Source organism: Myodes glareolus, chromosome 2 (assembly GCF_982192425.1).
Source record: "Myodes glareolus chromosome 2, mMyoGla1.1, whole genome shotgun sequence".
Classification (NCBI taxonomy): Eukaryota; Metazoa; Chordata; class Mammalia; order Rodentia; family Cricetidae; genus Myodes; species Myodes glareolus.
The window spans coordinates 123,364,973-123,387,358 of NC_142027.1; the positions used below are offsets into that span (position 1 = coordinate 123,364,973).

General features: G+C 49.1%; 1 protein-coding gene and 1 long non-coding RNA gene across 11 annotated transcripts in view; one reads left to right on the forward strand and one right to left on the reverse strand.

Annotated features, from left to right (window-relative positions):
• The first annotated feature begins 303 nt into the window (after positions 1–303).
• Positions 304–22,386, forward strand: part of Pitpnm2 (phosphatidylinositol transfer protein membrane associated 2) — a 137,923-nt gene continuing 115,840 nt past the window's right edge. For 3 of the 10 annotated variants that reach the window (XM_085679091.2, XM_085679107.2, XM_085679097.2), the window contains exon 1: positions 304–628. The gene's annotated coding sequence lies outside the window, so the exon portion shown is untranslated. The remainder of the gene's footprint in view (positions 629–22,386) is intronic. The other 7 variants (XM_085679131.2, XM_085679129.2, XM_085679126.2 and 4 more) reach the window with 4 other exon arrangements.
• LOC125408689 (uncharacterized) lies at positions 9,981–12,360 on the reverse strand. Its single transcript, XR_007234539.3, has 3 exons — positions 12,208–12,360; positions 11,487–11,603; positions 9,981–10,682 (listed from the first exon to the last, which is right to left on the reverse strand). It is a non-coding gene; the product is annotated as an uncharacterized LOC125408689 (long non-coding RNA).

Sequence of the window (22,386 nt, forward strand, 5' to 3'; positions counted from 1 at the left end):
CGCCCCATGGCTTTCGCTACAGCTTGTTTCCTTAAGTGTGTCGTCTGACTCCTGAGGAGTTTAGTCAGAAACAAAACCCCGAAGCCGCTAGCTCCGCCAGCACCGGGGTCCCTCCCCGAGCGGTCGCCTCTCGACCTCCCGCGCGCGGGCCCGGCGGTGCGGGTCAGAGTCGGAGCGGCTCTTCCGGCGCAGGCGGCGGCCCGGCTCCTCCGCGCCGCGCCCCCGCCGCTCCCCCGCGCGGCCTGAGGAGGCGCCGCCCGCCGCCGCCGCGACTGAGGGAATGCGAGCCGGGCCGGCGCGCTCGGGAGGCAGCGACCGCTGAGGCGCGTGGGGCACGGCGGCGCCGGGGCTCGGAGCGCTCCTGCCGGCCCGGCCCGTGTCCCCCTCAGCCCGCGCTCACCAGAGGCCACAGCGGTCGGCGGCCCGAGTCCCGCGCCAGCACGTGCGCCGCCGCCGCCGGCCCGGAGCATGCCCGCCGCCGTTCGGACGCTCGCGCGGGGCCAGCTGGCGGCGGGGGCGCGCGGGGCCACGGGGTGCAGCCGGCCGGGCCGGGGCCGTGGGGCCCGCGCTACCCGGGACGCGGCTTGAGGCGGCGGCCGAGGAGCCTGGAGTGCGGCTGGCCGAGCGGGTGAGTGAGCGAGTGGCGGGCGGCGGGAGGACGGCAGGCGGACGGCGGCCCTTCCGGGGCCGGGGGAGCCCGCAGTGCCGGGCAGCGGTGCGCGCGGCCTATTGGGCCCTCGGGACGCCGCGTGGGAGAACCGTGTGAGGCTCGGGACCCCAGCCTCGGCATCGCTTGGTGACCCCCCCCCCCCCATTCGGACTATCAATGCTGACTTCTCAATTCCTTGGTTGTGGAGGGACCCCCCCCCCCCCCCCGTGACAAGTGTCACAGCAGGTCAAGGAGCAGGTGTGTTTGCAGTGCCAGGGCAGGGCTTGTCCCAGGAGACCACCACTCCCTGGGCTGGCAGGAAGTGCAGGGCAGAGCCATGGTCTGGGTTTCTCCTGCATCCGTACAGCGGGACATCCCTGCAGTCTTGCTTGACTGGGTGGGCACTGGGGCCTAAGGATGGGGTGTGGCCCTTCTCTATCCCCCCAACTCCCTTTCTGGATGTCCTGAGAGATGCTAGATTCTGAAGGTGTGTGTGTGGCGGGGGAGGGAGGCTTCCTCTTCCACCCACCTCATATTCTTTCCCACCAGTGGAAAGACTGATGGGGAGCTTGCCAGAGGGAAACTTAATGTTCCCCTCCCCGCAGCGTACACAACTATCACCTTCCCCCATCCTAAATGCTTATCCTAAGTAAATTCTGTACAAATGTCGTTTTAAACAAGGCCTCTAGCTTTGTCCCCTTTTAAAGTAGTCTTCCTGCTTTTGCTTTGAAATTCCTCCATTTCTTCCCCCTCTGTATCTCTAGAACTCTTGGGCCTACCCGCCTCCCGGTTCTAGATTCTTCAAGAGACCTCAACCAAGCATCAGCCTTTGTCCACTGCCAGTTCTCACTGGCTGCCCCAACCGAGAGCCCCGATTGATAGGGCAGCCCTCCTGCAGGTAGCCAATGTTTGTCTTGAGGCGGCTGGCAGCCACCACCCAGCCCCTGGGCTCCTCTGTCAGCTGCGAGCCCCCACTGCGCTTTTATCTGCTGACTCTTAGACCTGTCTGCCTTCTAGATACTTTTGTGTGCGGCTCATTTCCCCTGCTGACTTGTGTACTCCCAGGTGGAGTTTGATTCTCCCACTCCCTCAGCCCCACTGTGTGCAGCCAGCATCCCTCCGGCACAGCAGAATTCCTTCTGACACTTGCCTCCCTGACTGACCCTGGCTTTGTATATCCCTGGACGGCTGTGGTCAGGTTCTTGTTCTCCTGTGCGGAGACTGTGTTCTGGGAATGGACGAGATGCCCAGACCACTCCCACTGCAGAGAAGCACAATGACTTGGAAGGGCCGATCTTGGAGGGAGTGACTTTGCCAAATGACTGGGACAGCACATTCCCTGCTGGGGAGATGACCAAGGCCTGGCTGTGATTCTCCAGCAGGTGAATGTTGCATGGGCAGCTAACTCTCTTCCCTTCCCTGCCTGTGAGCTTGAGAGCTTCCATGGGTAGAGAATGGAAGTTGGGGAGCCCAGAGGTCTGGATCCCATGCTTGACTTTCCCTGAATTTGCTGTGTGAGTTAAAAAGTTGGTCTTGGACGTTTCTGTGGAATCGGACACTCCTCAGCATGTGTGAGGCTCTTGGGCATCTGGGTCCTAGTTATCCCAGCTCTTCTCACATTCCTCCAGCCTGCTAGATTTCCTTAAGCATTTCCTAGTTTCTGCGCCTTTTCACCTCTTCCCTGCGGTGGGCTGAGCTATCTGTCTTCCCTGGGTTTGGCTGGGCTTGATCCCTGCCCTCCAGCTTTGCTTTGGCCTAATCTGACTTCCACGTGAAATGAGGCTTCTGTGTCCATACGCCTCCCTGCTAGACTGTAGCTTCCCAGATGGTCAAGGCTAAATCCTATTTCTCTGTCGCCAGTGTTTCACACCCAGTAGACTCTTAGGAAAATATTGTCTAGAAGGTGAGATGGTGACCTCCAGAGCCCTCCTTTTTATAGTTCGCATTGACCTCTTCCTTCTCACACTGCCTTCCTCTGTGTCCAGAAGCCTGTTTTCCTACCGGGCAGATTTCCTAAACAGCCCATCCGGTTCAGGCTTCCCAACTTACTCTTTAAGAAGAGCCAGTAATGAAGTATGTGCAGTTATTTGTAGAGATTAGCAGAGGAAGCATCTGTTGCTTCGAGATCTCTGCCTTGTTGCTTTGGGAAGAGCCCAGGCACCATGTGCTCCTGTCTGAAGGGCAAGGATAGGCTCCTGAACAATGCCATTTGTTCTACCAGCAGGAGAGGCTGATGTTAATGGCCAGGCAGGCCACCCAGGGGATCCATTGGGTGTCTGCAGGCCAGTTCGTAGCTTTGCAGAGAAGAGTTTGATCCCTTTGCACACAGTCACCCTGAAACTGCTTCCCAGGACCCCCAACCTCTAAGCTGCCAACAGCCAGGTGGTCTTTGCACAGTTTCTCTTCAGGTCAAGTGACTGATGTTTATTAAAATTTTACTGGGTACCCAGGCATGTTTTTGACTAGAGCCAGGCCCGATTCTCATCTGATTTGTTCTAAAACCTACTTTACCCATCTATCGACAGCTTCTTACAATGTCTCACATGAAAAAAATCATGTTTGTGGTTCTTTTATAAAGGTGTATTTAATTTTTTTCATGTCTGTGGGTGTTTTGCCTGCATATTTGTGTGCCATATGCATGCCTTGTGCCCACAGAGGTCAGAAGAGGGCATTGGATTCCCCTGGAACTAAAGTTACAGATGTCTGTGAACTGCCATGTGGGTGCTGGGACTTGAACCTGGGTCCTCTGGAAGAGAAACAAGTGCTTTTAACCTCTAAGCCATCTTTTCAGTCCCTGTGGGTTTGTTTGTTTTTGCTTCTTTAGAATGTAGGGAAATTTTTTGTCTTCCCTGGGCTGCTTTTTCTTTGATAACAAGAAGGACCGTGGGGAAGGCAGTATAGTACTGTTTATGTCCTCCGTACCACCAGTGTGTACGCGGGGCCCATGTACACACTACACACTTCCTGCTATTCTTCCCCAGTTTTTCCAGGGAAAGAAATTGAGGAATAGAGAGATCAGTTGATTTGATCAGATTCTGTCTGGATTTGTACCTTTCATCTCTGCCTTTCTCTGCCTTACTCTCCCCTTACCACACTGGTTTTGTTCTTGTTTTTTTCTCTTATTGGCCAGAGATTTGCAGAGTAAGTTGCACTGGCTGACCTAGGGCGCCCTGGAGCTTCCCACTGTCTCTGCCTCCCCAGTGCTGGCATTACAAACATATACCACCAAGCTTGACTTTTTATGGGTTCTGAAGATTAAACTCAGGTCCTTATATGCGCATGAAAAATACTAAGTCAAGTGAGCGCCCCAGTCCTCAGAACCTTTCTGGAGACAAATTCTTACTGTAGCCTGGGCTGGTCTCAAAATCCTCTTGCTCAAGCCTACTGAATGAATGCTGGGATTAAAGGTATGACCTATCACACCTGCCTTGTCTATATTCTTTTTTTTTTTTTTTGAGACAGAGTAGCTGTTGTGTAGCTCTGACTGTCCTGGAACTTGCTTTTAGAGCAGGCTAGCCTTGAACTCACAGAGACCTGCCTGTCTCTGCCTCATAAGTGCAGGGGTTAAAGGCGTGTGCCATCATTGCCCAGCGCATTACATTTTATATGAGTTATCACAATAGGTTTCTCTAAGACGGTGAGCAGATATGAACGGAATAGAATAAGAAGCACGTCACCTAATGCGAATGCCGACTCAGTGTGGTTAAGAGTCCCCAGTGACTTCCAGGAAGAGCGGAATTTGAAGAGTTTGTCTTTTCTTTCATTTTTTTACGAGATGAAAGTTTTACTTTGGCTTATAGTTTAGAGGATTCATTCCACTCTGGTAGGAAAGTTGTGGCAGGGGAGGCAAGGAGGTCCCATCATGGTGAGCCAGGAACAGAGAGAGGATAATGGTTAGGCAGAATTTTGGCCAGCCATCGCAATGATAAAGACACATACAGCTTTTGTTTAAACTTCAAGTTACTTTGACCCTGCCAAAGCAGGGTTTCTGGGGCAGGGAGGGGGAAATTGCTCCAAAGCCTGCTAGGGAAGGCTGGTGAAAATTTTCATTTTTTCACCATCTAGTGCTGGGGTTGTTGGGTCTGCTGCTAGAACTTAGAGGCAGGGGTTGTTGGAAGGAACTGGTTTGCCCTAGGGCCACACTGCCAGCCTGGAGCCAAAGGTCCCTGCTTGCCAGCTCGTCAGCCCACAGGAGCACTTACACTGCTGCTTTTGGCTGGCGTGAGCTGGCGTCCGTAGGCCCAGCCCAGCAAACACTGACAGACCTCTGCTAAACCTTTATGGTGTGGACACAGAGAGCTGTGAGGAGGGGCAGGCTGGTTCATCGACTTACTCATACCCACTATTGCCCTTGCCAGAGGACAAAATGGAAGTTAACCAGCAGGCAGGGATCCGGTAACAGATAGTGAAAACCCCAAGCCGCAACCTTGGGGAAAATCCTCACTGAAGTCCTGCTTGCTCCACACGGCTTTCTCCAGGGGCTGACCTCACCCACAGAGGTTGAAATCAGAGGGAACAAGGAACCATGGGCCAGGCACAGCAGGGGAGACCCATAGGCTGATTCTGAACTCAGGGGAAGCTGATAGCTCTCACTCCCTGTTGGTGTCCTGCCCACCTGCAGGCCAGGGAGCAGGTGGCCCAGCAAGGTGAATGCTGCTCTCAGAGTAAAATTCACCATGCATCATGGTTACATGGGCAGTTGAGTTGTCCTAGTCAAAGTAGTTTTGTTGCCTAAAGTCACATTGTAAGCTGAACTGAGGGACATTGAACCTACGAGAATAAAAGGTTAGTTTCCTGGGAGCCTCTGGTCATGACATTTCCATCAACTGATCAACACATTACCTTATTTTCTGTGTATTTCTTTTGGAAGACATCTTGTTTAAAGTATATTATTGGTTCACTGACATTCAACTCACTGTAGCTCAGATTCATCTGACACATTTTCTTTGCATGTCATAGCCTGTGCTCAGGGAACACCAGACAGCCCTTCAGCTCTGTGCTGAGGGCATTTTAGACAACAAAATTAACAAAATTCACAGACATACAAAAAACAAAAACAAAGCAAAGCGAACGTGACTCTGAAGCCAGCACAGAAGGACACCTGTTTACCATCCGAGAGCGGAAACAGAAGGTGACACATCACCTCGCTCTTCCTCAGAGGGGAGCCTGTATGTCAGGCCACCCACATCTGCCATCTGCAGAAGTTTGTAAATTGACCTAGAAGACATTAGGAGCCTTGACTGGGAGTTACAGTTCTTTTTTTTTTTTTTTTTAAAGTCAACTTTTACTTATGTTTATGTGCGTTTGTCTGTGCTAACATGTGCCACATGTGTGTTGTGCCTGAGGAGGCCTGGAGAGGGCGTTGGAAGCAGAGCTACAGGTAGTTTTGAGCCAACAGGAAGGACATGACTGTTGAGAATCTAACTTGGGTCTTCTGAGCCGTCTCTCCTACCTGCCTGAGAAGTAGGTCATAGTGACGATGTGTTCACAAGGATGCAGTCCCACAGTAGTAGTGGCCCTGCCATCTTAGATGTCCATCCACCTCAGGGAATCTTGCTGCTTGCTACCAGCCTTTACTTGTGAAGAAAGGTGGAAGTCCAGGACCTGGCAGACTCTTGTGGTTGCTTGTCATCAAAGATGTTGAAGACAGGCGACCAATCCTCTCATCTCCCTCCTGCAGCTTCTTCCAGAAGGTCCTGCTTCCTACTGGACAGTGCCTATTTCCTCTCTCTGAAAGCAAAGAGGGACCAGGTCTTCACACACTTGGGTGACCACAGGCCAGTATCCGCCTAGAACAGAATTAGCCCTTGCTACAAGCTGTTGAGGGAAGGCTTTCAGCCAGAGGAGTGGTCTTCCCAAGGTGTTCAGGCCACACTGGAGTCCCCAGAGCCCAGGCTCACAGCTGTCTTCCCAAAAATGCCTTGTGGACGCCTAGTAAAAGTTCATGGGTCTCCAGATTGTGCCTCCTCCTACTCCAGGGCTCAGTAGCTTGCTTTGAGAGTGGCTGCTGGCAAGGGCCTTCCCTCCTGGGTCTGCCCCAGCAAACTGTTCCTTTCCTACTCTTTTTCTCCTAGGATTGGGTGTCAATCCTTAGTATCCTCCTGGGCCCCTAAGGAGGACCTAAGGGGACACGAGTGTCCTCTCAGAAGTAGGCATTGGGCAGGACTGGGTGACCATTCCTGTGTCCTTCAAGAGGAACAGCTCCCCTTGGCCCAGGGGTAGGGCTGCCCTGTGGTCAGGCCCACGCTTATCTCCTGAGGACGGCACACACTTCCTCTTCTCTGCCCAAGGCTATAATTGCTTTTCTTGCCACTTTGTAAGAACTGACTCTTCACTTGCATTTTTATTTCAATGAGGGAGAAAAACCAAACATTTTTTGCAATTAGACTTTTCCTCACTTGGGTAATCACACTGAAAAAAAGCATTTAAGTCTTTTGAAAACCGCACATCAGTGAGGCTGGCGGAGTGGATGGTGGGGAGGCACATTCCATCAGCAGGGCCAGCCAGACACGCTGGCGATTCGGTGGGCTATAGCACAAGGAAACAATGATTTCACATTTATTTGGGGTTTGCTGTTTGCAGCATATTTCAATTAGCTCGTCAGTGTTGTGCATCTGACAGGCCAAACGTTTATTGTGGTTGGACCATCTGGGAGGTGGGAGGCCTACAGTCTTCCCTGTGGCAGTCAGTAACTACCAGTCTAAGGAAATTTGTTTGATGTGTTTAAGAACCCAACACTAAAACACCATTAATAACAAAAGCCTCCGGAGTTCCGAAAGCACTCTCCCTTGCTCAGCCGTCAATTGGACATGCATCACCTGAGACTTCCTTTCCCCAATGCTTGACATTTTCCAGCACAGTGTAGCAAGGTCCTGAAGTAGCTCATTTAATTGGCCTGAGCATGATTTGTGTTAAGGTAGTGAAGAGCTTGCTAATTTACACTGGGCGCCACAGAGCCTGAGCATTGGCTGCTTTGGGTAGCGAGGGATTTGTGTCACGGATTCCTGCCATTAGCAAGCGGCCGAGCTTGTGGCTGTAGAGTGACTGAGAGCTCTAGACTGATGCCAGTTCCCAGCCTTGGTGACTCACAGAGTGTCGTGAGTTCGTGGTTCTGACCCTGATCTGTGCTGTTTGTCCTGCACTCCTTGGGTAGCAGGGCATCACGTTTCCTGGCCTCACTCACCTTTTTCGTTGCACCTTGGTTATTCCCACCCCACCACATCCTGTCCTGAAGAATGTTCTGTCTGACTTTCCAGTGGGAGGCCAGGGGAGAGAAGGAATTTAGAATCAGATAGGAGAGTCAGAAGGAGCCCTGGGAAAATGCAAGAGTTCCACCTTTCTACACAGAGCAGTGACATTCCTTGTCCCAGAAACCCTGGGATCATAGGGCTGGGCACAGGACAGGGAGAGTGGGATTAGCACTCAAGGACTGAACTAGAGATCAGCTCATAAAACCGGAAATGTCTTGTTCACTAGAGGCTGTGCTGGTGGCCTGGGGTAGTGTGTCTGCTACTTGGGTACAAGCTGGTAGCATCCTGCCCATATCCCACAAAGTTACCCTGGGCTCTAGATTGCCTGCTACAAGAGCCCTCGAGGAGGCTGCTCTTCTTTCTCCTGGGAACCTCCCAACCACAGGGCACCCCAAGTCTTACACACACCACCTCCACCTTCACTGCACATGTTTCGAGGGGCTGTAGCTTGATTGTCTTGGGGCCATCAGTGCCTGGCAGAGTGGCTTGGTGCTGACTTGGTGTCTTGGGCCTTTCTGAGAGGCAGAGGTAAGGAGCTGCCTGCCACTTGCCTCTGTGTTGTGCTTCAGAACTGCAGGAAGGGACCAAGCTAGTCCCTTTGTGCTTTACCAGTGCTGTTTCCCAGATGGGGACCCTGTGACTCCCGGAGGTCTTGATTTAAACCCCAGCACTCAGTACATTAGCTACTGGTTCGGATTCCAGGCCCCTGGAGGTTCCTGATTCCTCGTGTGCCTGTTGGTGTTGAGTCACATTGCTTAAGTGACCAGTCTGTGAGTTATGCTGCTGTTGTTTTAATCCCTTAGCGTTTCCTGATCTGGTTGTGTCTAAATGGTAGAGAATCTAGAAGTTTGAGTTTGTGTTGTGCCCCCCCCCTTTTTATTTGTTCTAGTGGGAAATAGAATTCCTCTCCTGTTTGTTTCGAAGCGTTTGCTTTCCAAAAAGAGGCCAAAGGGCTCCGAAGACTGACAGATTCCCTGAGATAGCATCACATGCCCTCGGTCCTGTCCATTTATGGAGTTTTGAGGCCAAATTCTGATCCCGTTGTCCAGTCCTCTAGCCATGCACCCCTGGAGGTCAGAGGTCAGGCACAGGGGTGTAAGCCTGGAGCTCCTGGGAGGTGAGGTAATTGGGAGCAGGTGGTTTTTTGTTTGTTTATGTTTTGCTTTTTTGTTTTTTCTACCCTGAAGAGAAAACACAGTAGGCCAAGGGATCCTGATATGTGGCTTTCCTTCTGCAGCAGGATGAGGTGGGACTTTGTCAAAGTTCTGAGTAAGGTGGGGCTTGTTCAGGAGGGGAGGCCACACCTCTGGAGCCAGGCTCCTCTATCCCCATCATTCTCTCTTCTTGGTCTCAGAGAAAGCTTTGGACCCAGGGTTTTGTGAAGATGGAAGGGGAAGCCAGCCAGGAGAGGAGGCAGAGGCTAGACCCAGCTTTTTGGCGGCTGTTGAAATGAGGTGGTCAGGGTCTGTGGCTGAGAAACAGAAGGCGACATGGTAGGCCCAGTTTGGAGCCTTGGACTCAAGCCCTGTGTTGTTTAGCTTTTTGTCAATTTGACACAAGCTAGAGTCAGCTGAAAAGAAAGAATTTCAATTGAGGACTTACCTCCCATCAGACTGGCCTATAGGCAAGTCAGGGTGGGGGCCATTTTCCGGTGAAGGGCCAGCTCACTGAGAGCAGTGCCGTCCCTGGGTAGGTGGTCCCAGGATATAAGAAAGCTAGCAGAGCAAGCCTGTAAGTAGCGTTCCTCCATGGCTTTTGCTTCAGTTCCTGCCTCCATGTTCCTGCTTGAATTCTGCCCTGAATTCTTTCCTGAAGAACTGCAAGCTCTAGGTGGAAATAACCCTTTCCCTCTGTCTTTGTCACTGGTCTATTGCTGTAAAGAGACACCATGATCAAGGCAACTATTTTAAGAGAAAACATTGCATTTGGGGTTTGTTTACAGTTTACTGTCATGGTGAGGAGTGTGGAGATATGCAGGCAGGCAGGTGCTGGAACAGTGGGTGAGAGCTACATCCTGATCTGTAAGCAGAGACAGAGGCTCTGGGCTTGACATTCAAAAGTATCCCAGTGAAACTCTTCCTCCAACTAGGCCACACCTCCTAATCCTTCTAATCCTTTTAAATAGTGCCACTTCCTGGCGACTAAATGTTCAAATATGAGCCTTTGGGGACCATTCTTATTCAAACCACCACACTCCCCAAGTTGCTTTTGGTCATGGTATATATCACAGCAATAGAAAACAAATGAAGACAGGCCCCTTGGGCAGGGGTTGGATGTTTCCCTGGCTGCCCAGGCAGTGAGTTTAGAGCTCAGAACCTATTTAGGGTGCAGACGCCCTATTAAGGCTTTCCTGATCATCCAAAGTCACACTTGCATTGCTGGCCTCTTGGTTTAGCTCTTGGGGCCTAAGTGTCCAGTCAGATAGGACAGGCTGATTTATTACTCTTGGAGTTCCCTCCAGAGTGCCAGAGCTGGTTCTGAACTTGGAGAAGAGATTTAGTTAAATCTCTGAGTGACATCTTGGGGGACCTATTAGGGGTTGTTGGAGTAACAAGTTATACATGAAGAAACAGAGGCAGTGAGGACCCCTGGAAAGAAAGCCACACTAGGGTCTTGGGACTGGGCTGCACCTGTTCTCCCCTCCTAAACTGTGAATTACCAGCTTCCTTTTTTTCCACTTATATCTTGATAGAGCACTTAAAACAATCCAGGATTCAGCCTTGGACACAGAGAAGGAGTGGGATCCAGCATAAGGCAGTGCTGTGTAGAGCTCAAGAAAGGGCCTGGAAGAAAGCAGAAGAGAGGCAGTAGTTACCCTCCACACATGCACATGGAGAGTATGGCAGTGTGAGGGTCCTCTTTTTGACTCAGGTGTGCTGTGTAGCTACAGTCTTTCATTTGGCTTGATCACTACTGGGTCCTGACTCAGTGATCAAGTCCAATAAAAGACCGTAGATCTTTCTGAGATCATAGCTACTCACTTTCCCTTATTTCGGGAGTGGGGATGCCCAGGGTGTACTGCTGTTTATGGTGTTCACAAACCTTCAGGGATCCTCACAGGTCCCTCTCCACTGGAAAGTTCACTTGGGAGGTGGTGCTCTATAGTGGGATAGCTGCCACCCTCTGCCCATTGAGACTTCTCCACGGTGCGTCTTTTCGTGAGTTGTCCGTGTGGCAGGTGTGACTCAGTGGCATCGCTGAGTGGACCTTCTCACTGGTGCTGCCTCTGAGTCACCCATGATCTTGTAAATAACCTAGTGTTGCATTGGTTCACTAAGCTGGATCGCGTGGGGTCCTTTGGCACCTCTCTGTGTGGGGAGAATGGATGTCTCTTTACATTGCTCCAGGGAAAGTCATGTGATGAAGCATGGTGGTATTCAGAGTCTGAAAAACGAAACACTTCTGAATTGTACAACTTGGTGGCATTTAACACATTCACAGTGGCATGCATCTACCCTCTTTCTAGAACACTCTAGAACATTCTAGAACACTCTGCCCCTCAAAAAGGGTACCCCATACCCATTGGCAGTCCCCATCCTCCTCCAGCTCCTTGGCAACAACGAACGGGCTTTTATTTCTATAGTCACCTATTCCAGACATCTTCTGTAAACAGAGTCCCATGTGTGACCTTTGTCTGGCGTCTTCGTCACTCAACATCCATGTTTTTAGCGCCCGCAGGTTATGCATATGTCATTCCTTTTTGCCTGTAATAGAATACACATGGCATAGAGTCCATTACTTAGACCGTTTTGAGTGTAGTTTAAAGCCTTAAGTATACTAGGTGGCTGTGCAACCATCCCCACCATCCATCCACAGAACTCTTGCATCTTCCCCTGCGGAAACTCTGGCTCCATTAAACATCCCCCTCCTCCTTCTCAGCCCCTGGCAACCATTCTACTTCCTGCTGTTATGGATTTAATTCTGTATGGATGTCGTATTGGTGGCATCATACCTCACTTGGTGTCATGGCTGCCTGCCTTTTAGGGGTGAATGGCATTGTGAGGATAGGCCACATTTTGTTTGGTTGTTTCTGGGTCAGGGAAGTTTTGACTTTGGTTTGTTTCTAGTTGAAAAATGATACTGGACCAGATGGCTGAAAGCCAAAGGTGGGGTGGTCTTTGGCAATCATACCTCCCTGTGCCTTGGCGTCTGTATTCACCTCTGAGGATGCTGGGCAGGCGATGGTCTGTGAGGGTGGCTTTGTCCATACACAGTCATCACAGTTGGGTGTATACTGGGTTTTCAGGTCACAGGTCTGACTATTGGTAGGTCTCAGTCTCACAGTCAGGGCATTCTGGAGGGGCTCACCTGTGACGTGGACCTCGGGAGCCTCCTTCCCTTACTGAGGACTTGGAGCAGGTGTCCTGGCTCTCAGTAGCCTGTTTTCACTGCTTCCCACTAGATAATGATAGGGAACAATGGGGACACATAACCTCTGGGTCACTGTCCTTGGGTACTCTAGGAAAGGTAGCCAGGAGAATGACATGACATCACCAGTCTCCAGGGTAGCTGAGTGAGAACAGGAAGTAAGTCTGGAATTCCCAAACTCACACTTGCTTTCATTACACTAATTAACTTTCCATGTGCCTGAGGAGCAAGTAACCTGGGAAGTCCATTATCAGTGGTCAGTGAGGCCAGTTGTGTTTCCCATTCATGATTAAGGATACTTAATGATTAACTCAAACCATGAGAAATGGTTAGTTGTATTCACCATGCTCTACTGGAGAATTTTAAGGCTGTTGTAGATTTGCCATAACATAGTCATGCTAGGAATCCATGTTAGAGACTGCAGAGAAGCTGGGAGGGCAGCTCTGTCCAAGGTCACACAGCTGGAGATGCAGGTCGAGCTTGAGGAAGGATGCATCCAAGAGAGGAGCAAGTGGCTTTTCTTTAGTCCTAGGTTACATTTGTATTTCTTTTCCTAGTTTTAAAAGCTTTCGGGGCAGGAAAGATGGTTAGTGGTTAAGAGCATCGATTCTCAGCATCCACATCAGGTGCGGCAGGAGGATCAGCCACCTCTGCCTCCTTGGACACCTAGTTATGTTTTACCTACATTACCCGCCCCCACACACAGACACACAATTAAGATAAATCTAATTAGTATATGTTCATGGTAAGGTAACAAAGACTATTTAAAGTCAGATAATTTTACAAAGTCTGTCACTAGATGAAGTGTGTCTGTTTCAGAGAGATCCGCGATATAGGACAGTGCAGGTGAATCTTGAGGTCGCTGTGCTAAGGGAAGTACGTGAGTCACAAAGTTACTGCATGATTCTACCATGGCCAGGCACTGAGAGAGGCCAGGCTTGGTGGTTGTAGATGGGAGGTGGGGTGGGGCTGATGGAGAGGCGTTCATAACAGGCAGAAAGCTTTGATGGCATGGAACCTGAAGTCTGTAACGTATCACTCATATGAAAATCTAAGGAGCAGAACCCTTGGGAAGTAGCCTCACTCTAAGAGTGTTTTCAGTCACTTAAAATAGGCTTTAAATCGGGCTGGAGAGAGAGCTCAGCAATAAGAGTACTGGTTGTTCTTCCAGAGGACCAAGGTTTAATTCCTAGAGCCCACATGGTGACTTGTAACCACCTGTAACTCCAGGCCCAGGAGATCTGATGTCCTCTACTAGCCTCTGAGCACACCAGGCATGTGCATAGTGCATAGACATACATTAGGCAAAATGCTCATACACATAAGATAAAATTAAAGCTTAATAAATAAATAAAATGGCTTTAGATAATCAACTAGCTTTAGAATACATAAATGAAAAGTCGTATTCCCTGGTTATAAACATTTAAAAAGGAACTTTCCTTCCTTGCAGTGCTGAGGACTGAGAAGGACACCGGTCATGCTGGGCAAGCATTGTACTGCTGAGCTTTATGCCCACCCCTGCTTGGTTTTTAGGGACACCCAAAGCTGTTTGTTGGTTTGCTGGTGTTCCTGTCACTTGCAGAGGTTCTGTGCTCTTCCTACATGTCTCTGTTTCACCTCTGGAGTTTCCTGTGTGTGTGTGAGGTGCTGACTGATGTGGCGGTGTGCAGTGAGGCCACACAAACAGCTGCTTCATGTGGGAATGTCCATCACAGAGGTTTCCAGGCTAGTCCACTACTGCAGCATACCGTTTTTCAGTCCCGCCAAGTGGATACTGTGTGCTTTCTGTGGTGTTTGCTTTACACCATGCCCTCAATTTACCACACAGCTACTCTTTGAAGTCAGCCTATTGTAGAGAAGAGAATGCTGAAGCCAAGGAGAAGGGCGTGTCCTCAAGTTCCACGCCTCCTGTCTCAGATGCTGGCCACCTGGCGCTGAGCTCTGTACTTCCTTACCTAGTGCTTAAGACAGCTTACCAACTCATGCACCCATTCTGGGGTTGAGCAGATCTGGGGTTACCTGCTGAGTAACTTATTGGGAATCCTTTCAGGTGGCATCGGACTTGAACATTGTGTGAACTATGTCGGATGAGATCTGACCTGAGCATTGTGTGAGCTATGCTGGGTGAGAAGCCTGTCAGAGTGCCTCTGGGGAGAGAGTGCATTCATTGTCAAGGCTGAGAGGAGCTCCTTCAGCTGGCCTGCTGGGAAGGGGAGTGTGCCTGCACAAGAGTGAGAACTTCAGTGACTGCAGGCCTTCCGGGGCCACCCACACAGAGCCCATTAGCTCAGGACCTTACCTGAGCTCCTCTCCTGGATGAGCTGAGTGTACTGTGACCCTTCTAATGGCCTAAGGGCCACTCTTACTGAGATCTTGGTCCCCAAGCTTTTCAGAGTCCCACGCAGCTGGAACTGGACAGACAGGGCTTTCATCAGGTAGAGGTTCTATTTTTAGCCTCACTGCCTGTGTCACGCTGTCACTATGGAGATATCAGCTGGTGACCCATAAGGGATGCATGCCTCCACTATCTGTAAGGAAAGGGGGTCCTACTTCCTCCTGGGACTTCTCAGTCAGAACCTTAGTCTGCATGAGCATTCTTTCTCTCTCTCTCTCTCTCTCTCTCTCTCTCTCTCTCTCTCTCTCTCTCAGGAAGAGGAAGGGAGAGAGACAGAAAGCACTTGCACACCATAAACAGGGGCAGAGTAATGGCAGCAGGGCTGTCTCTGGGGTGTGGCCTGTGTGTAGGCAGTGCCCGCGGCTGTCTTTTGTATTGGTTGGACTTGTCTAGGAGAGTAGGGACCCCATATGAGGGGTGCCATTTGAATTTGGGGGTCACTTTATCTCTTTATATCTTCATGTCTTCACAATAAGGATACATACCCTTCCTGCTTGGATCTGGTGACATGATTGGGGAAACTGAGTTTATGGTGAGGGATGAGTGTCATATGGCTGTGTGTGAGAGCATGAGCATGTATGTCTGTGGTATGTGTGTATGTGTGTTGCTAAGGTTTTCCTCAGGAGAACATCTAGATTCCCCTTCTCTTTGTTTTTCTTTTATTTTGTCATTTTCATCTGAAGGCAGAGAGAAGATTTGAGGAGATAATATTCTAACCCTTTTCGTGCTTGTCGTGAAAGGAAATGCAAGGAAGGAGGAAACAGCCTCATCCTGTACACTTTTTGACAAGACTCTAGCGTCAGTCACAGCCCTGCTCCAGTGGAATGTGACACTTGCCACATGAGCTCTATAACTGACGCGTAGAGAGGTTAAAGTCTTTGTCCAGAGTCATGCAGCCAGTGAGCCCTAAAGCAGGAACCTGAAGTGAGTCTTCCTGACTACACCAACATTGTCCTTTGCTGAGTGGTTACCTGGCCACCGTAGGCCACAGGGTCACATCCTGTGGGTTGTATCTGTTCAGAGTCTTGGGCTTGTCTATGATCTTAAACCTTTAAAAAGAGAGTAAAACAACTGTTAGAGAGGATGTTGAGGGGCTGGCGGGATGTAAGATGCTGCAGCAACCGTGGAGAACAGTCCAGTAGCCCCTTGGATGGTTATCTGCAGTTACGCCATGGCCAGTAGGCCCGCTGCATAGGCTGCCCCTTGAGAGAGGGAAAAGCAAAGGCTGCAGCTTCTCCCCAGTGCTCACAGCAGGACCGTAGGTCAGAGCCGAAAGGTAGAACAGCTCAGATTTCCAGCACCAGATAAACAGACATGGTCCGTGCATACAGTGGAGCATTTAGCCATAAAAAGAAATGAAGTGTTAACACACCACAGGGATGAAGCTTTGAAAGTCTCTGCTAAGTGAAAGAGGACAGACAGCCACATGAGGTCAATACCATGTGATGTCACTCACTGTCAGCCCCCAGACTAGACATGGAAAGGAGAATGGTAGTTAGCAGGGCTTGGTGTGGAGGGAGCTGGGAGCTGTTGTTCAATGGGATGATGAGATGCTCTAGTGTAGAACCTTGTGCTTGCAGTAAACTCTGATGGACTGTAAACTTGAAATAGTGAATTGGCGAAAGGAAGAAAGAAAGACAGACAGACAGAAAGGAAGAAAGAAAGACAGACAGACAGAAAGGAAGAAAGAAAGAAAGAAAGAAAGAGAAAGAAAGAAAGAGAGCAAATAGAAATCTCAAGCTTGTGCACTTGGCACAGATATTCCTAGAACCGCCAGTGCTCATAGGGCTAGATGATGCCTCACTGTGTTTATGGAGGCATGGGGACAGTGCTCACATCTGTGGTCTGCCTGAGACCTCCTGCACAGCAGGGCCCCAGGTTCTTCTGCAAGGGCAGTCCTGGCAGTTAACAGCCTCGTGCACGTGTGAACAACATCTGCCTCTGTGGAGCACTTCTGCACCTGACGTTGGGCATGTCCTTTTATGGCTCTCATTTGCTCTCTGCAAGTGGAAAGATAAATACCTTTTCAAAGAGCAGATGCCAGCTGCCCACGGTCCCTGCCTGGGTCCCCAGCTGCAGAGTGGGTGGGAGATAGCACTGCTGGGGGCACAGAATGCTGGCTGGGACATTGGATGTGGGTGATATAGACAGCTTAGGGAATCTTGCTGTGGACCTACTGGGGAATCTTGAGCGGGGTCTTGTGCTCCCTCAGAATCTTTGTGTTCTCTTCCTGCTTCTGGCTGGGCCTAAGGCTTCAAGGAGCAAGTGTGCAAGTAGCCAGCTGGGCCTACCCAGGCCACTAATTTTTCTGTAAATGATGACAGTCAACTGAGTCTTCTTTTCTCATTAGAACCCCAAGTCCAGGGAAGATAAGACTGGCAGCAGGGAGAGAACCATTGATCATGGCAGGGGATGGGTCACCATGTGGAACCAAACGCTGTCTCTTAGAGCCCCTAGAGGGCGAACTACAGAGGCTAATCTCTCTTGTATTGTTTTTGTTGTTGTTTTCAAGACAGGGTTTCTCTGTGTAGCCTTGGCTGTCCTGGAACTCACACTGTAGACCAAGCTGTCCTCGAACTCACTGAGATCCACCTGTCTCTGCTTCCCAAGTGCTGAGATTACGGGCATGTGCCACCACGACCCGGCTCTCTCTTGTGTCTTTTTGGTAGTATCTCAGGGCATCATTACTAAGTACTAAGAATTGGGTGACTTCTAACAGCCAGAATCCATTCCACATAGTCAGAAGTCTGAATGCTGGATGACCTGTGCTCTTGAAGCTACAGGGAGGATCTGCCCTGCCTCCTCTTAGCTGCTGCTGCTGACTGGCACTTGCAGACTCAGGTTACCCTGTGTCTTGTCATCACACGGATTGTTCGTTTGTGTTATTCTTTTGTTGTTTTAAACTTTATTTACTTATTATGTATATGTGTGTAACGTGCATTCCACGGCACGCATGTGGAAGCCAGATGGTAACTTATGGGAGTTGATACCTCTCGTCCTGGGGGTCAAGCCAAGTCAAGGTCATCCATTTTGATTTGAGTCCTTTTACCTCCTAAACCATCTTACCAGCTTAAAAGCTAGTTTTAGTTCTTAGTTTTTGTCAGTACTGGGTGTTGAACCTAGGACCTAGTGCATGCTAGGCATGTGTTCTACAGCTAAGATAAGACCAAGTCCTGTGACTGTTTTCTTATTCTCCTCCTCCTCCTTTTTTTCTTTTTGGTTTTTCTGAGACAGGGTTTCTCCGTGAAACAGTCTTGGCTGTCCTGAAACTCACTGTAGACCAGGCTGGCCACGAACTCAGAGGTCTGCCTGCCTCTGCCTCCCAAGTGCTGGGATTAAAGACGTGTGTCACTATTACCCAGCAACTGTTTTTTTATAGGGAGTAAATCCAGTCACACTTGATTAGGACCCACCCTACTTCCACCTTAACTAATTATGTCTTAAAGATCCTGTGTTCAAAGTAGTGTTTGTGAGAACGTGAACTTGGGGTGAGTTGTCAGATGAAGGACCAAATGAGTGTGAGCAGACATCCCTGCATAGCTGGTCATGTGTGCGTAAGCAGGAACATCTCTCCTGACTAGGAATAAGGTGGGGTGGTCTCCCTGCCCCACTGCTCTGAGCCTAGTATAATGACCACTTTCAGATGCAGCCTCTTTTCTAGCTAGAAAATCCGATACTTGTTTCAGAGGATCTTGACTTGTGGGGTGTTCTTTTCCTTTCTGCTCATAGCCTCGTTCTTACTGGTTTCTCTTCCCTTCTCTTTGGAGTCAAGAGGTAGATCAGAATGGCTCTGTGACTTTGGGCAGATCACCTCCCTCTTGGAACCTCAGCATCAGCCGACAAATGGAGTCTGGCTGGCTGCTGCCTGCTGTCCTCTTTGGTTTGTAATTATTTCTAGTTTTCCAGCTGAGAAAATCGTAGACAAGAAGTATGCCTTGGGGCTTGTGAGACTGGACTCCAGTCCAGAGGCTGTCATTCTCTGCTCTTTGCCATGTGCCACCTCCTGCAGGAATCCCGCTGTAGCTAGCTTGATATGTGTGTAGGATCCTCACTGTGCCCTGGGTATGGTGCATCGACTCTCAAGGGCTAGCTGACTGTCCTCGTGGTGTGCAGGCGTGTGCAGGCTTGTGCGCCTGCTGTGGTTTCCCTGCCCCCCTTCCTCTGGCTCTCCAACACTGGCAGCATCTCTTCTTCGCATCTCTCGCATCTCTCCACATTCCCCAGGTAGAATGTCCAGCCCAGGGGTTGTTACAGCCTTGTAAACATAAAAGATGATTAAATACTAGGTGACCTACCAGATGAAAAAAAGGGGGATGTGTGCCAAAACCACGAAGATGATTTGGGTAAGTGTCAGTGAGGCATTTGATGAAGTTTATGGTTTTTACTCTGAAAGGTAGAAACTGGGGGGCAGATGAAGCCTTCTACGTGGAAATATCACCCATCAGTGCTTATACCCCCTTAGGAGCAACCAAACATTCTAGTGCAGATTCCAAAGCAGGCCTGAGGAGCCCGCTGCTCCTGGGCATTGCAGCAAGACAGACAGGGCCAAGTGCAGCTAGAGACACGAATGTTTATAAATGTTGTTTCGAGGCAAACATCCTTTTCTCTTTAGTGACTGATCTAGATTCAAGCAATACAATGGTCTGGAACAGAGAAGTACATATAACTCTTAGGCAGATTTAAAAATTATTTAAAAATCAATGTTGATGTTTGAGCAGATACATTTGTCTTAGGTTTGTGAAGTAGATAAACTGGGAAACGACCAGACACCATGGCAGCCAGTTAGAAGATAAGTAAGCGTCTGCATCACCTTCCAGGGTGTCAGCAGAAGCTGGGTGGTGACATTGGTGGGGAAGAACCCTCTGATGCCTGTTTGCTTGGGTGTCAGGAGATAAGAGCCCCATTTTCCAGTAAATAAGCATGACACTTGGTCAGTTCAGGCAGCTTCCTCCCTGGGATGCAATATCTCGGGAGAGAGGGGCAGTAATGTGCAGGGTATATTGCAGTAATGTGCAGGGTATATTGCAGAGTGCTCCAGCTCTCCCAAAGGTGGTGTTCTGATGAGTCTCCCAGAATGTTCCAGAACATATTTGTGCACCATTAGGTCATCATTACAGAAGCCAGATGTCCGTTATCTCAGTCCTGGATGGATGATGAATGCAATTCTGGGAAAGATGAACCACGCTCTATCCCAGAATGCCCCATTGGCTTTGAGGTCCCTGCCTTGGCATCCCAGTGCCACTGTGTAGACTGGAAAGTTGTATCTAGGTGAGCCAGGTGAGATGAGCAGGGTAAATTATTACCTCCTGCTAGCAAACAGCTCAGCTGCTGCCCTGGCGTCATCTGCACAAAGTACCTTGCCAGCCAGTCCATCACATCTCCTAACTATTTTTCTTACCTTTCTCAAAAACATTTCTTGCCTGTCTTTTAATTAGTAGGGACCACTGGAGGTAGTTCAGTCGATGGCTGAATCATGTGACTGAAGGAAGCTGTGGGAAGACAGATGTTGTTCCCTCATCACAGGCTAGGCTGTTCTCTGAGGTCACAGAGTGATGAGTCTGTGTCCTCTAGGGCTATCAGACTGATGCCGTTGGGGCCCCGTGCTTCCTTTCTCAATGGCCTTGCCTCCTCCCCAGTTCTTTTCTTTGGTTTGTGATTTCTCACTTCCACATTGTTTCATCAGAATAGGCTGCTGCCTCCCCAGGGGGCTAGTATGAGTGCCACAAGACTGAGGTCCTGTGCCATAGCTTTTCTCCAAATCTATATGGTGACTGGCTAGTCAGCCTAGTAGTGACTGCTGTCATCCTCCTTGGCCAGCCTGTGAGTAGGACAGAGTTGGAGGTAAATACGCAGGCACTAACTAACTAGGCACTCAATAATCCTGGGAGAGCCCCCAGAATTGACTCAACTCATGGGAGAGTTTGGTGGTTGTTTTTAGTTCTTTTGGATCATTGAATGAGGTTTGCAGAATTAGTTCATTTGTTCCAAAAATGTATTTTAAAGTTATTTGAGCCACTCATTATTTTATTTGCATTTTGCCCCCGCCCCATTCCCATTCCCTCACCTTTCCTCCCTTTCCTCCTTCCTCCCTCCTCTTAGATGGGGATTGGTGGTTGAGACAGGGTTTCATGTATCTCAGGCCGGCCTCAAACTTATATAGCATAGCCTGGTCTTCAGCTGTCAATCCTCCTGCTTCCACCTCCCAACCGCTGGGTTACAGGTATGTGCTCCCACATCCAGCTTTGTTCTGCTGTTTCAAAACAAGCATCAAATGTCAGCGTTTTAAGATAATTATTAAAAGTCAGACACTGTAAAGGTTGATTAATTGCGCCATCGGTGGGATGCATCACATTTAGTATCCTGAATCTTATTCGTGTCTTAGAATCCATCCCAGTTTTTAACCTTGCCTGCTCTAACAACTCAAAACTTAGAGTTTTCTAGTATGCAAAAAAAATTTCACTGATGTTTTTCTTTACCATTCATTAATCATTTTCTCACTCATTCATTAGAAAAAAACATATGGCAGAACATTGAAAAAATTGTGCATGTCACATGACTAAAGATAAATTTAATTATGTCTGTGATTTATGGAACTAAAACATACCCTATAGAAATAATCAAACAGTCAGTAAGACCTGATAGTTTTTTTTTTTACCTAAAATTCCTTGGATAAACAATGCATTTCATACTTGATAGCAACTTGAGAAGGGTCTGTGTACAAATGCCAGACTTCTTGCCACCCTTGTCTTCAGTGTCTTAGTTTTTCTCTCCAGGGACAATGATAGCTCTGTGTGTGTGTGTAGCTGTATATATGTTTATTTGTGTATGCCTATGTGTATATGTGTGTTTCTATGTTTATGAGTATGTTTGTTTATGTATATATGTGTGTTTGTGCTTATCGTGTATGTGTATGTATGCATGTTTATATGTATATATGTTTGTATGTTTGACTGTGTTTATATGTTGCATGTATGTGCATGTATGTCTATTTATGTGTGAATATGTATATGTGTGTGCTTTCTAAGACATTATCTTCATATGTCAGTATATATTGTTTTAAAGAGCAGAAATAGCTGCCTGCTGTTACACGCTGTATTTTGAACTTACTGCAGTGTAAGCTGTTGAGGGAGCTCCTGTTGGTACATTTGGCATTGCCAGCTTTCTCAAATAACTGGCTTTGTGTTCTTCAGTTAGGCCCTACTGGGGATGGGTGTTGCTGGAGTTCAGGGTGGTGCTCGAAGATGGGAAGCAAGGGTACTACACCAGGGTTCTCCTGCAGACACCTATTAGTGGGGTGTTTCCCTCCTGCTTGGGACTGTTGTGGCTGGATTGCTTCCCCAAAAGCAGTGTAAACCTGTATTGCAACATATGGCATGTGAATGTGAGCGGTTGGTTTTTAACTTCCCCAGGCGAGGAAAGAGGTTTTCAGTAAAATGAAAATCTGAGACAAGTCTTGACTGAAAGACTTAATCCACTTCAGAAGGCAGGCCACAGCCAAAAAAAATGCCCTACCCAGTAGGTCTCTGTGTTCACAACAGAGACCCTGAAGCCCAGGAGCCTTGTCTTTAGACTTCCCAGTAGGAGTTAGGGGAGGGGCTTCCTTTACCTTGCCTCTCTGTCAGTTTGTCCATCACAGAGTATCTAAGAAACACCTAGAGCTTTCTGAGTCTCCAGTGGTCTGGCCTGATAAAAGTTTTCTTTCAGGAAATATGTTTAGGGGAGCC